General features: G+C 36.9%; 1 protein-coding gene across 2 annotated transcripts in view; it reads left to right on the top strand.

The window, feature by feature from the left end:
• LOC150078005 (teneurin-m-like) overlaps positions 1-17,901 on the top strand; it is a 401,155-nt gene that overhangs the window by 182,661 nt on the left and 200,593 nt on the right. For both annotated transcript variants that reach the window (XM_090385355.1, XM_090385357.1), the window contains exon 2: positions 16,179-16,266. The gene's annotated coding sequence lies outside the window, so the exon portion shown is untranslated. The remainder of the gene's footprint in view (positions 1-16,178; positions 16,267-17,901) is intronic.

The raw sequence follows: 17,901 nt of genomic DNA, 5'->3' as shown, positions 1-17,901 counted from the left end.
TTTTCAGCAGAGATGCTGCAAATAGAGACTAATTTCAGCTTATTTGCATATTTATTTACAATATGTATTAGACATACATTTTTCAAGCTTTTTTGACATTTGAACTAATATACATAAAAGCTTTTTCAAACATACAAAACGGGGCAACGTTATATTAACTCTTTGAACATTGTGACAATTTCATTCAGAATGAAACGTTTTAGACGAATATTGGGTTTCTTATGAAAAGAGATAATCTTCTAATCTGAATTATTGTATCAGATGGGTGGGTAGCTAGGCGTTTCAGAACTACGTTCTTCAATTGCGAGTTCGACTTCAGTCTTTATGTATGGGACATTGTCACTGAGAAGCAACATCCCTTCTGTCAACTTTCCTGGACATTTTAGCTTGATTTGCATCACGCAATCCTAACATTAATTTTGCATAATAATCACCTGTCGTTCGTTGTAGTTGTTTTTAGATAAACGGCTCACAAGAATTACCCCTTTTTGCGTCCCTAAAAATTACTGCTTTGACGAAAAAACTATATTTTATTTTTCATCGTAATATTCTACAAATTCAAAATTAAAATCTGGATTAGCATGACGCGTGCAGTGTTAATTTTCCAGTGATATTTTATGTTTTGTGATTTGTTATTTATGAGCTTAGTGTATCCTCCCTGTCCCAAATACATCAACATTTCGAATGTGCTAATGACCAAAGTAAATGAATCTTCAGACAGGAAAATCATATTTCCTTCATTAATTTCTCCAATAAAATTCTTGGAACTTTCAATTTCAGCGAAACTCTGCGCATCAGTATCTATGGCAACTCATGATATTTTACAAGCACCCAGTCCTCAGTTTTAGATATTATGACCGTTGTATGTCTTCCAGACTTGCTTTTCTAGGTTTCATCTTTGTCAGTGTTTTTAATTAAAAAGGGACAAGGTCGAAAATAATCTTTCGAACAGCCTCCAAAAGCGAATACTCTTGAGCTTTCCTTTGAAATATTGTGCCATATGCGCTTCTTCGTCTTGTAATACAAGTCGAGGCAAGTAAATTAGCACTCGGAGAAAGAGTTGAAAAATACCTCCTCCATAACTGTGACATGTTCCAGAATTTCAAAATTTTTATAATACTATAAAGCAAGGTGGCCATTTGATTTTAGCATCCCCCTGGATTCGGTATCGGACTGCTCTTCCTGTGCCTTGTAATTGACCATGGTCAATCTTCCTGATCAATCTTTCATGGTCCTTTATTAGGACCATGGAAGATTGATCATAATCCTCTGTCCACTTCACCCCACGAACTGAGAACAGTTTTGTTACATGAATGGACCAATCTTCTTACTGTTCAACGCCTTTTTGATTCCATGCCATGTTGCGCAGGAGCAGGGATTTGGGACAACTGCGGTCCAACGAGCCATTAGTTCATGGTCCTAAAAAATTGGCCAAGAGTGTATTATCTATGCAACGATTCTTAACCGATGTGGTGAGTCTCAAAGAGCTGGAAGATTTTCGAAATAAGCAATTTGCAAAACCTTCATAAGTAATCACTGGCAGAAACTATTTTTAATTATCAAGATCGCATCTTTTGCTAAATATTTATTAAACTATAACGAATTCAGGGATTTTAGAATTTTGCATACGTTGGTGAACTTTAGGAGGAATAAGTAAGCCATATCTATGCAAATCATGCACAGTTCAAGAGCAGAAAATTTATGCATATTTATTGATAAGAAAATATCATTATTCGCAAGCAATATACAGACTTCTTCAATTTTATTTCATTCCAGGTATACGCGTGGAAATTATGATGGATATTTGATGCGTAATTTTCTTATTTCATCAACGTAATTTGATGCGTGATTTAAATATTTCATCAACTTTATAAGCGCAGAAAAATTTGCTAAAAGTTGTTTGAAAAACACGCGAAGAAAACTGGAAGTAAATCGATGAACTTCGAGTAAGTTCTAGTTTTCATTCCTGTACAATTAAAAACAGATAAGAATATCAAGTTGCCGTGCAAGCTGTCACCTCGCTGCAATTAAAGCCATAAATTGAAACAGGAACGAACAGACGGAACTGGAGGGCCGAGATGTCTGGGGAAAGCACCGTAAAGTTATTGCTACCTGATCCGACGTTAATTATTGGCTGTTACTGCAATATTCCTTCAGCAGGGACTCTGCAATGTGACGCCATTTACGTTAAATTGCCCAGCAGTCGGGCGCTGTGTGTGATGTACAGCTCATAAATAACTGTGACTTCCTAGTAAAGAACTTAACACTGACTACCATTAAGAGTTGCTCTGTGACGTGCCCCTACGTCATTATGACGTTTTCTCTGAAACATCGCGATGCATACGAATATTTATTTTACCACACGATCTTAAATATCGGTTGCGTTCGCCTGTTATTTATTCGCATCAGTGTACCGAACAGACGAAACATAAATAATAAAATAAACAGGATTCTTCCGTAATAATATACAAAAATATCTTTCGAGCTAATCATGCTTTTCCCATAAGTCTTCTGACTATTAAATCTTAAATATTGGGCCTCACCGGTAGTACCGTGGGTATAACATCGTCCTCCCCACACCAGATATAAAAGGGATAGAAAAAACTGCCCACATAAATTCATTTCTAATATAATATAACCCTGCTATCTGTTGTGTTCTTGGCTAAGATTTGTAACAATTTCATCTTGGACCGCCTCTTGAAAGTGTGTAATCGCATTCTTCAGCACGTGATCGTATCTAAAAAACATTAGTAGCGGTTCTTTTTGGGCATTGCAGTGAGAAATACTCAGGTATATTGCAACGCCCAAGAAGACCTGCTCAGAGAGTCATAAGGATGTTCATTCCTTATATTTGAAACGGCCAGCCTACCCTAAATATCAACTTATTGTTTCCACTGCCATGCCAAATTTTTTTAATAAATCCCTCATTCTACCTTAATTACTCTCTAGTTATCACCTTAGTCATCCCTCTTTACTCACGAGGTTTCTCTATTAATAAAATTTCTTTCTCTTTACACCTCATCTGGTATGTTATCTTTGTGTTGGCACCTGACCTAATTTAACGATATAGGTTAACATATCCTTACAGTACTACCCTTATCAATATAATTTCTTTACTCATTCCTTTATACTGTTACTTTCTATTTATCACCCCTGTACCACTCTTACATTATTTCATAATCATTAACATTCATAACAAATTATATCAACCTTAGTAACTAACTTGCCTAATACAACAGGAATATTCTTTTTTAAAAAAAAAAAAAAGGACTATCACTCGATTCCTTGCAGAGCTAGGTTATGAGTCCTTGAGTTCAGGATTCAAGAAAAAAACAGGAATACACTTACGTTCTGGAATGGCCACTACTTCCAATTTCCTTTGCGTTCAAACTTCCTTCGTGGCTGAGAGGCTTTCTTACATTTCTCGGGCACTCTTCTTTCCTTAGTGGCACACAGGATTTCTTCCATTTCTTGGGCACACTGCCTTCCGATGTTGGACCAGACTTTCTTTCTCTTCTTGGCTCACTTATCTGCACAACTGGCCATTATCACTGCCTTCCTATGCCGGACCAGACTTTCTTTCTTGCACGTTTATCTTAACCTTAAACTTAACCACAGCATTCACTGCCTATCAGTGCCTTCCGATGCTGGAAGGCAGTGATAGGCAGTGCCTTCTGATGCCGGACCAGGCTTTCTTTCTCTCACGTTTTTTTTTTTTTTTTTCTTTTTTCTTCTTCATCCTGCTACCACGAGATGTGAACTCTGACCACCAAAAAATCTATTTCTACTTCAACCCGCGAACTCACGACTTTTCTCTCCTTGACCATAGAGAAGTCAAATACAGAGTGAACACTTGCTCAATTACTTCTCCCCGAACTTTTCTTTTTCCCTCAAGTATGGAACACCTCCTCCAAGGACTCCAACCAATCCCCATACTCTGTTTAATTTTTCGTTCCTTCCTATTTGCTAATGCATCTCACCCCAGCTGTTTCCCTAGCGCACAAAACAAACCTTCTCTAGAAATTTCTTATTATTTTTTTTCACACGGCAGTATGCCCTTTTAATGTTTGCCTGTTCACCTCCAAAACTCTCATTTTCGTGTTCACCTCTGCTAAATATATGGAGCTTATCCAAATTTATCAGTCAGCCTGACGCCGTTTCTTTTTGATGGGAACACTGGACGTCCACTCATTTCCTGTTTACTTCCAAACGGTGGCTTAGATCAAAAGAGACGCTTCGTAATCCCATTTTATGGCCCTATTGTTCTTGCCTTCAGCAACCCTTTCTCGCCTGTTCTCAAATGGCACCCTCTACCTTGTCCTGCTGTCCCTGTTTGTTCTTTTATATTATTTAAATTACTTGTTTACCTTTACCCACTATTTTAATTCACACGTCTAAACCTGCCCATTCCTAAATTCAGTGTTCTTCCAACTTTAACCTTATTTACATTAAAACTAAATATCCAATCTTAGTACTTACTATCTTTAACTTAATATACGGGCATTAATGCTAATTCTCACTTTCCATCGCCCTTCCTGGATTTATTTTAGCAAAACAAATATTTCTATTTTAATTTGTAAGATCTAAATCTTACACTTGAAATTGCTGCAAAAGAGGAAACCCAACATATCCCATAATAATTTTCGATGTGAGATTACGAACTCCCGGAGTGTCCTGTCGGGAAATAACTTATTGGCAACACTGTTTACTGTGACCCTAGAGACGTTTCTCTGCACATCAAAGAGATTTATCTCATATACAGACGACATAAAATTCTTTATTGATTCTACAGAGCCAGCTATTTTATCGTCTATCACCAAAAGAGTGGCAAATAATTGACTCCTGGAAGAGTACTTTCAAGCTATTAGCTGCAAGCTAAACCTCAACTAATCTACACAGTTTGCATTCACTAAAACGGAAGAACAGAAATGAAGTCAAACCTTCATAGGCGATACTAGGACAGACCAAGTGGACCATCACTGGACCTCGGCCTCACATGGTAAGATCTCACCTTTACCCATCATACACATAATTTTAGGAGCACTGAGGGGATAACACATACGCGACAATGCGGATCATCAGAAAGGAACAAAAAAAAAATGTCATATTAGGCCACCCAAATATTAACTCATCTCCATGCAGTATGGCGTATGTGTCTAAATTGCTTGTGTTCAATTTGTTGAACGAAACAAATCAAACACGGGCCTTGTTTATGAGTCTTTTTGACAACTCAACCACGTTGTGAAAAAGGCCCATAAAAATTCCTCGTGTCTTTGACGGGATTCAAACTCAACTATGCAATTACATCAACTGTACTACTGCAAAGACTAGATCTTTGGCCAGATTCATGATGACATATACCCTTTAGCCAGTTGGCAGTGCGTGCACCAACCAGCCTTGGTTAGACTGATAAATAAACGTTAGCCACTCTGAAAAGCAAAGTCCTGTAAATGAGTACATTTTGTCAGCACAAAATGTAGGAAATTTCTCTTTTATAAACATTTTCTGGCACGGTAAAGTGGACCTTGTAATAAAGGGTCTATAAAATGAAAGTGTTGCAATTATTTTCTTCCAGCATTTTCATAATCGGTTTTATTGTTAGCACTACGAGTGACGATCGCTCTGGGGATATGAATTCTAATTACCAACGGTTGTTGCATTGTATACACTCATTCACTTAAACTACTTGCGTAATTTGCAATTGCAAATAAGCTAAATTTTGTAATTATTAGACTGCAAGTTGGTTACTAATGAACTCGTGATGACATTAAAGTTGAAACAGTGGGGATAATTTTAGGCAGAGGTTGAACTATGATGTCGTTATAGTACGTGAAGTTTCAACAAATACAGTATTTTTGTTTAGATTAAACCAATGGCTCTCACAAGGGACAAGATATCCCCCATGGCATATGAACACAATGCAAGGTTCATGGACTTTTCAGGATTTGCAACTTGTTTGCAACTGTTCTGACTTAGTCGGAAAAGGAGGCTGAGGATTTAGATGCAAGCCAGCAGTGAACATGCCTTATTCTCATTTAGAGCGGACTTAACACATATATTGGAAAACTTTGGTTTAGATAAAAGATAGGAATTTAAGGTAGAAGGAGGAACAAAGATTTAATTCCTACGAGAGTGATTTCAGCGATGCGTTTGGATGGAAATTTTGGGATCACGAGATTTAAGCGACTAGTTCAAGCTAAAGAGGATTAAAAATTCAGTATAACATTCCATTTGGGATTATTAAAATATAAAAGAACATGAAGCCCATAGTTTGAAAGGAGCCACATAGGAGAAGAGATTTATACTACGTTATTATCTGAATTATCTAGAGAAAAGCAAACGCTTGTTGTATATTTGGAGATGTTGTTGAGAAAAGTTAGTCTGACAGATTGATAAATAAATAGATGCAGAGAGAAAAAGAGAGATTCAAAATTACAAAATAGTATTATCACAACGAGAATTAGATTTATTTTTACTATCAGAAACATGGTGTCACAGGGAATTTAGAATTGGAATATAGGGAGTAAGATGAGTGCAGAAAGGACAAACAGAAGAGGAGAGCTCTTCATTCAGAATACTCTTCATTTCATTTGCCCATTCTTAATAATAATTTGCCTAATAAGTAACAGAATACGAAATACGAATTTTTGCAATTCGTATTTCTTTGGTAATGCTACAAAAAGTGATCCCTTCTTTTGCTATGGAATGGAGCATTATCGTGCTCCATTCCATAGCAGTGTTAAAACCTACTTTGAGAAAAACGAAATCAAGTCACTCGTCCGCTTCATCACCTTTGTGATGAAGGATAATTACAAATTATCCAATGAGAACTGTCATTTTTCATTGGCTGCCTTTTCCTATTCGTCTAAACCTTATATTATATAATTATTCACTTTGCTTTGTTTGCTTTGCATTTTAAAACCAAAAGTGCCCTCTAATGTTCATCCGCTCAGCCAGTCTTCCCACTTTATGCCTAAGCTGTCTATTCTAAAGTCGCATCCTCAAAGAGTCCTTGTTTTATGTACACCGCTGCTTTATCCGTAATTCTAGACTTTTACTTTTCACCTGTCGGCTTATAACTATTCCTAAGGGGCTGTATCTAATTGTCTCCATTTCTTTTTAAAAAGTTTCTCTAGAGAGTTCTGTTTTGTTAATAAAAGTAAAACTTGTAAGACTAGAAGTCTTATAGAACGTCGAACAACTTAGCTTTGATGTCTCTTAAAGGATTAACTCCTTATCAATCTGCAGTCCTCTTTGATGTATCAACTGATACCATGACAGAACTTGTTCCAGTTAATTCTGTAAACAGTTAATATTTTTTTAGAGTAATCACAGTATAATCCAAACTACTGTGACATGATAAACATAAAATAATTGCAATATTAATGAAATCTCTATTAAGAATATGGAAAGGACAAGGTCATATAAATGTAACTTATTTTTCATATTATCTCTATGATAGATCAGTTAATAAAGAAATATCCTTGGGCGTATTGTAATTAAATTAACGATACATTATTTGTACGTATATTTTATAACGTTGTACACTACCTCACCAAGATATTAGAAATCCAACATCAGATATGCGAGCACCTCCAGACGAATCTAAATTAAATTTGCTCAAAAAATCAGCTGTTATTAATTTATTTTGGTTTTGGCACTTTGCCTCTATCCAGCTCAAAGTAGAAGAAGATCACCAGGTAGATTTATATTGATCTGTATCCGATACTTTGCCAAAAGTATCGAAAACTCATGGGATTTGAGGAAAATGCACCATACCCACCAATTAAATGTCAGAAATGTTGTGAAAGCAAATGCGTCCACGCTACCAATAAGCCGATCAACAAAATACATTAGGACGGTCGAATCATCGAACTTGGCGACTCCCAACGGGAGTCATCATATTAGCAATCAATCCAATCCTACCATTGAAGCAAAATTGCGACACTCTCGGGTGCGCCACAAAAAATTGACAAAAAGTGACCGGAAGGAAGGAGTGAAGAGATTTATGTATCACTCTTCTGTCTACATCGAATACTCTCAGCCAGGAATACAAGGATGCCACAGAAATTGATATTAGTACAACAAGTATGGAGTTGCTAAGTACTAGATTATGCGGAAAAGTTCCAGCACGCAATTCATGGATTGAACTAGTGAATAATTAATTGGTTACTGTCGAATCAGAGTAGTAAACGGTTTTTGCGATCTGATGGCTGTGTGTGGGCCTGGAAGATGCCTAGAGAACGCTGTAATTATTATTATAACAATTTCTACAGGTGTTCAGGGTCGCGGCTTTCTGGAGATCCATGTAAGTATTCGTGGGGAGGCCTATTGCTGAGAGGTTGTCATGGAGGCTCTTTGGCACAATGCCAGTGGTTGATACGGTGGTCCGGTGGTCACTACTTGTTCCATATGCCACGTATCTTCGACTTCCTGTCCTATGTCTAAGTACTTCTCGTAGGTTGCTGGTGGTGGACACCACTATGTCGATCAAGTAGGTAGCCATCTCATTCTTGTCAATGAGGGTTATGTCTAGTCTGTTGTGCGGGATCGTCTTCTCCGTTATTGTAATACGGAAAACTTTCTTTGATCAGCTGGTATTTTAGTAAAAATTTCTTGTTTGATTTAATAGTGTTTTAGGGTCATCAGAAACTTAGGCCATATGGCCTAAGTTTCTGGTGACGGACGTATATAATATGTCTGTAAATTGCGTGTGGTGATTATACCAATTGTTCTATCAATGAGAGCTGTTTTTTTTTTTTTTTTTTTAAATATCAAAATGTGTCGTCCCAGTTGTGAAGTTTGGAGGAAATGCTCTCACCACTGGGATTGTTTTTCGTAAACTTGAAGCATTAGTCGCCATTCCTGAAACAAGAAATACCAAGCAGTTCATTGAAAATTTACAATTTGCGAGGGTCCTTTTCTGATTTAGCACGACAATGCGCCATATCATGCTGCACAATCTGTAGTTTAAAACATGAGCTTGTTAAAGTTTTATTGCCTAATGTTAATAGTTATTGCAAAGTACTTTGATATCACGAAATAAGTGCAGAAATTGCATAAAAACACGCAGGTGATTCTAAATAGAGAGAATACACACAGATCTGAGTGATATAGATAAGATAAGTGGGAAACCAAGGAAATCATTGAATAAATTGCCGAAACTAGGGGAGGAAAGAAGAAAAAGCAAAACAAAACGGTTGCTATTTTAAGCAGCGCGACAAATTTGTTCGATTAGAAATAAAGCAGTTGATTCGGATGGTAATCAGATAACACCCTTTAAAATCCTCTTATTTTGGATTTAACTTTTTGTTGGCGATAACTGGCTATTAAAATATGTATTAATGATAACAGTTCTAACAGTAGGATAAGTATTATTGGTATTTTATTTATAAAGAACAATGCAGTGGGCAGAATGTTACTGGTGCACTTGTATTTAGTGTCCACGGTAAAATGAAATGCAAATAAATGCATCGAGAATAAATCTAATCCAGGTGGCGTACAAACAAAAGCATTATTGAGGGTGAACGACGAGGTCAATAAACTCGGAATATTCGGCTGGTAAGGTTTCGAAGTCAATTCGTTCTCTAAAGCGCTCGTTGTATAAGCGAAATCCATTACAGAGAATTATAAACAAGATGAGGGCAAACTCATTGAAACCCGCTCGATAGCGATGCCTGAGTGGCAACGCCTGCGAAATACATTAAATTTCATGAGTTGCATCTTCTCTATCTGCATGCTCTAACTGACAGAAAACCCTAGTGACCTTAAAGTTCATGTTTAATTTACGGTCCTTGGAGGCCATTTATTTCTAAATCTATAAGTAATGCCTCGGTCTCAAACATCGCCTCCATTTAGGGATTCAGCTCAGGCAGCATCGCCTATGTGGAGGTGAATAACAATGGCCTTTATCACTCCACGTGATCAGTGGCAGAGATGCTGCTTTTTAGTCTCCACCGTCAACCAAAGTAGCGATTGACAAGTATTATTTATGCGTTTCAGTGGACCGCTCATAGCATCATACCAACGCATGCATTTTAGTCCCACCTTTCATACACTTCTTGACGTGCTCGTCTTTTTGTCTCTCTCTCTCTCTCTCTCTCTCTCTCTCTCTCTCTCTCTCACTCGTTCTGTCTTCATATCTTCCTTTATCGCTCTTTCCGTCTTGTCTCTTTCTTTCTTTTTTATCTCCATTTCTGTCTGTGTCCTCTTTATATTTCCTGTATAAGTCCTTGTCTTTCCCATTTTCTGTCTCGCTTTATCCTTTTCCTCTATTTTTTCTTTTCTTTGCGTATATTTCTCTCTCTCTTTCTCTCTCTCTCTCTCTCTCTCTCTCTCTCTCTCTCTCTCTCTCTCTATTATCTCTGACTCTGTCTATCTATGTGTTTGTCTCTCTATTTCCCCCCTCTCTTTCCTTCCCTTTCTTTCTATGCCCCTTTCTCTTTTTTTCTTACTTTCTCCTCTCTCTCTCTCTCTCTCTCTCTCTCTCTCTCTCTCTCTCTCTCTCTCTCTCTCTCTCTCTCTCTCTCTCTCTCTTTTCTTCCTTATCTCTGTCTGCCTGTCTCTGTGTGTCTCTCTTTCTTTTCTAACCCATTTTTCTCTGTATTTTATCTTCTCTTTGGCTCTCTTTCCTTCTCTTTGGGTACCTCTCTCTCTCTCTCTCTCTCTCTCTCTCTCTCTCTCTCTCTCTCTCTCTCTCTCTCTCTCTATCTATCTATCTATCTATCTATCTATCTCCTCGCTTCACCTCGCTTTGCGTGATTCACCCTGTCTTCTAACTTATTTTCAGGCATTATCTGAAGGCTGTCTTTACTGATCTTCCCTCTCTTCTTTCTCTTCCTTTTACGTCAAACTCATTGTGTTTTTACCCCTTGTCCATCATTTGTCTATTCCGGTCCATCCCATTTTTCCTTCCTGAATGGAACCAGACGTTGGTGGTGAGCGTGTCTTACCTCCATTTGTTTTTCAGATGGCCAGTGAAAGATGGTATCTTAAAGTATCCGCTACATCCGGACCAACAAGTTCTCAATGATCTGACACGTCAACTGACAATGTCGTTTTTCTTTTTAATAATGTACTTTAGATCCTCATGCGGAAGAGTTATAATGCTTCCCACGAAATGGCAAGACGCCGTACAGAAACCTTTTAAACAACTCCAAGGTTACCACGTATAGTAAAAGTGCAATTTAAACATACCATGCTTCCATCCACGTATAAAATTCTGGACACCAGCATAGTCATATTCGCATTTATAATGAAATGAAAATAAAAATCTATTCACGATCATGTCAATGTTCTCATTGAATTTGTTTCTCTGTTATACGTTAATCTGTTTTATTTCTTTATTTATTATACACAGAGCTTATCCTTTTGCTAAATTAAAATTTTGAAAAGAGGATTTAAAATTAATAATCTTTAATCATAATTGGTAAATTTAATTTAACCTTAGATGGACACTAAGTAATTTTCGCTAAAAACTAAACCAAAATAATTATCAAAATTAAGTGGCGCCATCTATATAATGTTCGATAAATATTACCCAAATAAATATCGAAATTAAGTGGCGCCATCTAAATTATTTTCGTAAATATTACCCAAATAAACAGCGAAATTAAGTGGCGCCATCTACTGGAATTTCTTCACTTTTTTTTGTAGCTGTATTAAAATAGCCAGAAGTGAGTACTTGAATGAATACCGATGTTCTCACTTCATTAACCACGCCAGGCTAAAACACCAACAAAAATTATAATTACAGGACTTGAAAAACCCTACGATTGATCATTATGGGTATAAAAAGCACATTTTAAGTATAAAACATAAAATTATAAAAAAGAAATAAAACTATAAATAAAAGAGCCCAGAACTACAGGGTTTTTAATTAGCGCAGAATGTTTCCAGTCTCTTGCATTGCTTCGAAAAAGAAAGTACGAAGAATTAAGTACCGTGCTTAACAGTAAAGAAAACACTTGTTAGTCACTAATTATTTCCCTTACCTAATAGTTCACCCAAGATAATTAAAATAGAGTCCGTGAACACACTGGTCCTGGTAAGATGCTATCTTTATTTTTCCCATTTGTTCTCGCCCTAATTTACCTACAAATCTGCGATATTTTTAAACTGTTTCGTGTGTGTAAAATACCTAATTAATAATACTTATAATCTCGTGTCCTTCAGACGCTACTTAATCTTCTTCTGGTTTTTAGCATTCGCCGGGCCATTTAAATATTAATTTTAGTATCCAGTTACATGTTTCTGAATGGTAGGGTAATTTACTTTTATAATTTACTCACCGTTTAAGCCTTACAGGCTAGACAGATTATGGGGCATTAGCATTATTAACATTTAAGTAGCACAGTTAGGATTTATCGAAATAATATTCAATTTCTTTTTAGCCTCGGGAGTGAGTGAATGTTGGAAGAGCGCAAAACGAGAATGACTTAAAGCTAAAAATAATTATACCCTTTGGGTCTGTCAACAATAAATCAGCAATTCAATGTAAGTTAAGTAGTAATTAATTGGGTAATTAGAGTAAGGGTAGACAGGGAAAGAAGTTTTCACTTAAGTTCTTTTTTTCTTAAGTCGGCTTTTAAATTCATGACTCATTAAAAATAATACAAAATAGAATTAATAAACGAGTCAGATCCTGTTGCTAACTGACCGAGATTCTAGTAACGATTCACGTGGTGCTTTTACAACCTGCAGTTTCTGTTCCTCAAATTAGGAAACTCGTAAAATAGCCAGTAACCCGATGAAGATACGCGTATTTCTGCGTTATGCAATTAGGCTTAGTACGAGATCGTATTTTTATTATTTGAAGTGGATAATAATAAGTTTGTTAAGAGCTGTAAATGATCAGTGCTGTGTGATTCAAATTTATTATCTTGCCATTTTCATGAAATACACTCACTGGCCGAAAAATTAGAAACTTTATTCGATGTCTAGTAGAGCTGCTTGCTACCTTTTTTCTGAATTACCGCTTGTACACGTAGTGGCATGGATTCCAGGTGTCTGAGGAAGTCTGTTTCATCATTCTTCCATCAGGATAATTTGTCAGCTGCTGTATTGTCGTCAGTAGAGAATTGCCCTTTCCAACATATCCCTGACATTCTCAGTTACATTCAGATTTGAAGAATTGGACGGCAAGTGTAGATGTTGGAAATCTTGGGAATGTTTCTCAAATTATTCAAATAAAGATTTCATACGGTAAATAGTTGAATTGTCGTTTTGAAAGAATCGATCTCAATCTGGGTAAAAATGAAGTGTTGCAGAGTGGTGAAGTTCATCGGATACAACAGAAGAATATTCATTGTACACGACCTGCTGACGGTATGAGCGAACCCATTCTGTACTAACAGAACATATCTCATACCATGATAATACTGCCAGCCCTGAGCGGTGGACACGAGACAGTCTGGATGCATGGGTTCATTAGGTTCAAGCCACGCCTTCACCATTGGTCCAAAAAAAACAAGTGTAAATGGAGACTTCGCAGACCACATGATCTTTTTCTACTGTTCCACAATGCAGGCTTGGCGCTGTCCACTAAGAAGCCCAGGAAAGCGTAGTATTCATATGATTCCCAGGAACTTGAGATCATTCCATGTGACAACTTAAATTTGCATATCGTACGTTTAATTACCTGTTGACGCCAAAGTTTTCTAATTCTTTAGCCAGTGAGTGTATATGTCTTCAGTAAGAAATTTTTGAATGTCCTCAGTTTAAATGAGTCTGTTGTACCGCCATTGAGAGGCTCCAGTACATTGTTCCGACCATTTCTACAATCTACTTGTATATCTAGAAAATTTCCATATTAGATGCCAGCTGAACCGATACCCTTGGTATTTTACTCAATAAAATCTCTTCCCGGTGTTCTACAGATGCTGAGTCAGCTCATAATTAGGTGTTCATTGATCTCCTCTCCTCTTTTGTTCGCAATGATTTACATCCTCGTTATATTTGACATTATATAACGTCAAATTATAATGGCAAATATAATGCTATGATCTTAATTCAAAGAGAGCCTGATTTTCAATAGCATTAAGAGTATTGCTAATTCTTGAAGGACTTTTGTTTTTAGAAGAAGGCAGTTTTACTCTCCCTGTAATAGGAATATAGTATGAGCTCTTGTAAGATGTACCTAATTCCTCACATGCATGCTAAGTAAGAACAATATACAGTCTGATCTAAAAGAAAAATCTTGCCGTACACATCTAGTGGTGCTTTGGCACTATAAGACAAAAGCGAATTTTAAGTTAGGAAGAAAAGTGCATCCTATAGTCCGAAGCATACGGTAATCGGTATTCCTATTTTCCATGAACTGAATTATTGTTTAAAAATGTTCTAATTATAATACCTGCTCCAGTACATACTTAAGATGCTGATGGTTATACAAAATTGCCATTTTTATCACTTATGATCATTTTTATTATCAATTATTAGGCAGAATTGAAAAATTTGAAAACAAAAAAATAATAATAATAAATAAAATAAATAAATATATTGCTAAGCATCTGACTGATCGTGCCATCTATCGAGCTATTAAAATTAACAATTAAAAGGAAAATATTAAAAAAAAATCAAAACCTAAGATACTTGGAATCTGTTGACATTGATTTTGAACTTCAAAAGTTGAGCTGCACTTTCAGAAATGTAACTATTGTCTTTATGGGATTCATGGGTAACAAGTAATCCCAATAATGATGTAAAAGTTTGGCTATAAACGTTTCTTCATATTATTACGTGTTTGCGGATCATCCAAAATTCAACTGTGTAACTAAAGCTAGGAATCAAGGGGTCCCAAGAGTATTGGTTAAAATCAAAGAAAGTTAAACACTAACTATTCTAATTAAAGAAAGGTAGTAAACATAAAAATCAGAGGAAGTGGCTTTATTTTCGTTATTTGTGTTCCACCTTTCTCATTCCTGTGTGAGCCATGAAGAAAGAGTAACCCTAGTTTGTTTGGACAAGACACAGGCAAGACGCTAGAGGAGAAATACCACTGGGAAAAGTCTTCACTACGTTCTCAACTTACTAATTAAGGCTTTGCTCTAGGAATCTTTGCTTTCTTTCAGAGAGAAAATAAGAAAGCTGCCTTGCGCAGTTTGACACCAAAGAACACTCCATCCGTTGGGAATTCAGAGGAAGGACTTTTGTTACCTCTATTTGTCGATTCATGTGGACTGTGTGCAAGTGGGACAAAGCCCAAGCTTTGCAGAATCTCGGTGTTTGTTCAATAAAATTATAGGTGTCTACTGTTATCGTAGAAAATTTGACCTACGTGTAAGCTTCAAGAAAATTATGAACTTTTTATTTCATTCTGAAAATTTTAATTGCAGTGAGTTAGGTGTAGGTTAAGCACCAATACACTAAGCTATGAGGCGTCAGTGTGAGGTATGAGCAAAAAGTTCGAGGGAACCAATTTGTAACTTGAATTTTCTGTGTCGCACAGAGCTGCCACTTTTCAGTGGTCTGTAAAGTTTAAAGATGGCCGCATGTCCGTCGAAGATGATTCTCGCTATGGTCGCCTTTCAACTTTGAAAACCAGTGACTCAATCGCTTGTGTTCTGCATCTGATCCGGAATGATCGAAGTTTAACTATCCGTGAAGTTGCTAGTGAAGAACGATAGTTTTAACGGGAAGTCTTCTATAGAACTTGAAATAAGCTTCATTGAAAAAATGTCACAATAGCACATAAAATGTTTTATAAAATACGCTCGATTATTTCACAGTTTTATATACAAATACAAAGAAGAAGGTTTGTTGATCTGTTCCTCTATACATTAAAACCACAAAGGAATCATTGAAACCAACCATTTCTTGGCGCTTCTCTTCATCCAGGATCTTAAACAGGTATATCTTTCTGGATTTTAAAATCTGTCATGGATTTTAAAATCTGTCAAATCTGTCAATACAGCCTTGTCGTTTTTGGGTCATAAAAAACCAAATACCAACCAACCAATCAATCATTCAGGATCTAAGATTATGTATGTTTGGATCTAAGTCATACTTTGGACTGAAACTATAGATAAAAACTATTGAATCAAAAATTTTGCATGGTTTTTTCGCCCGGAAATTAGGATTTTTTGCCCTGTAAGATAGTATTTTAAAATAATTTTTATTTACAGAGAAATAGCTGAAGATATTTATGACGAATTATTTTTCTTTTTGAATTTTTCCAGGGATTAATTCTACGTGACCGATGAGTGGTCTGAAAGAATTCCTGAAGGATCGCTCCTCAAAGACCAACTGACAGATACTTATTTAAAGGTAATTATCTTTAAATTACATTAAGGAAATGAACACTTACGCTTTCGGTTGTATGTTTTGAAATTTTTATGTCGAAAGCTACTTTTCCGTTGGATCCTCAAGCATCTGTTATCGCCGAGCATGAAAACATCAATTTTTCTCTGTTGTTGTTTGATAATAAGAAACAGTTTGAAACTTTTTTTAGCGTACTCATAGACTTTTCTTATCTTCTACGTAGGGCCACACACTACCTTCCAAACATTAGCCCCATATATTCGGCATTAGGAGGAAAGCAGACAGTAATAGCCCGTCTTAACTGCCACGCGGACCTCTTTTAGCGTCCATTTACTAATAATCAAAACACTTACGCGAATCCCACCCCTATTTCCTTCCCCTACTCACGAAGTTGCAGACAAATTCACTCTCTCCGTTCTCGTTGAAATATTTCAATGCACGCCTCTGTGTCTGTCTTGAGGTACGGACTTTAGGCAGTGCGTCTTAGGTAGTCCTTACAAAATACTTTGATGCACTCAGTACTTCCTTTCATTTCTACCTTTCCTCCCTTACGAGCTCGTGGAGAACCAGGTTTACGGCCAAAGCGGGAATTTGTGTAGCTGCAGACGTTACGTGTAAATAGCGTCGGACTTTAGCTGAAGGTGGTTCCCGAGCGAGCGCTCTGGCAACGCTAGCGAGAGATAAAAATGTTCAACACGTGGCCCAAGTATGTGAGGAACATGGGAGCTCTCCGCAAAAGTTGGTACGGTTCCATTTTTGTCGCCCCCTAACTTGGAGATTGCCCACATAATGCCACACAGTTGGATACTAAAGCTGCCATAAAAATCAATAACAAGAACTTACTCTGTGCTTATCGTACGGAATTTCAAATTTACGTTTGTCGCTCACAACCCTTGCTGGTGCTTGGCCTAAAGGGATGTTCTGTTGTGGCAGGGTAGGGCGAACGACGATTTCCTTCATTTCGTACGGTCGTGTAAACTTTTCTGTTTTCTCAGATGCACTTCCATAGTTTTCAATGACTTTCTCGTCAAAATAGCGATTTCTGCGCCAGCAATGGCCACACAGGTTCCAGCTGACTTTCAATTTCTAGTTTGTTTTTTTCTCGTTGGAACACGTTCAATTTAGGACTTTAGAAAAATGAGAGAAAAAGACTTAATAGAAATTCAGTAAGATCGACTCAATTTAGCGTAATTCGTTTCAAAAATTCCTTCCGTTATTTTCAAAAGAATTTTTCGTACTATTGAAAATAAATGTGTTCTGATTATATTACCAGAAACAGCAATTGATCTTTAATAAAATTATACGAGGCATCTTTATCCAAATGATGTATCTGTTCTTTCCAAAGTGGACTTGTACGTCGTGTGAGTGGAACTTTAAGAGCAGTCAGGAGCAACTCTTTTGGCACATAAAGTCTAGAAGGATATGCAATTTAAAAAAGACTTGCTCCCTATACGATATCGTGGGTTGGGTCGGTCCCCAGTTAGTATAACCACAGTCCTCCCCACACCAGGTGGAGAAAACCTGAGTTCGAATCAGGCCATTGATGCGAGGAATTTTTATGGGTCTTTTCACAACGTAGCTGAATTAGTCGGTATCGTGCAAGGGTAGCATGGTTTCTGTCCTGGAACCTGGAGTTTTTCG

Source organism: Mastigoproctus giganteus, chromosome 11 (genome assembly GCF_048544385.1).
Source record: "Mastigoproctus giganteus isolate SK-2022 chromosome 11, ASM4854438v1, whole genome shotgun sequence".
Classification (NCBI taxonomy): domain Eukaryota; kingdom Metazoa; phylum Arthropoda; class Arachnida; order Uropygi; family Thelyphonidae; genus Mastigoproctus; species Mastigoproctus giganteus.
Note: the sequence above shows the minus strand (reverse complement) of the source record. Positions and strands in the feature narration are given on the sequence as shown.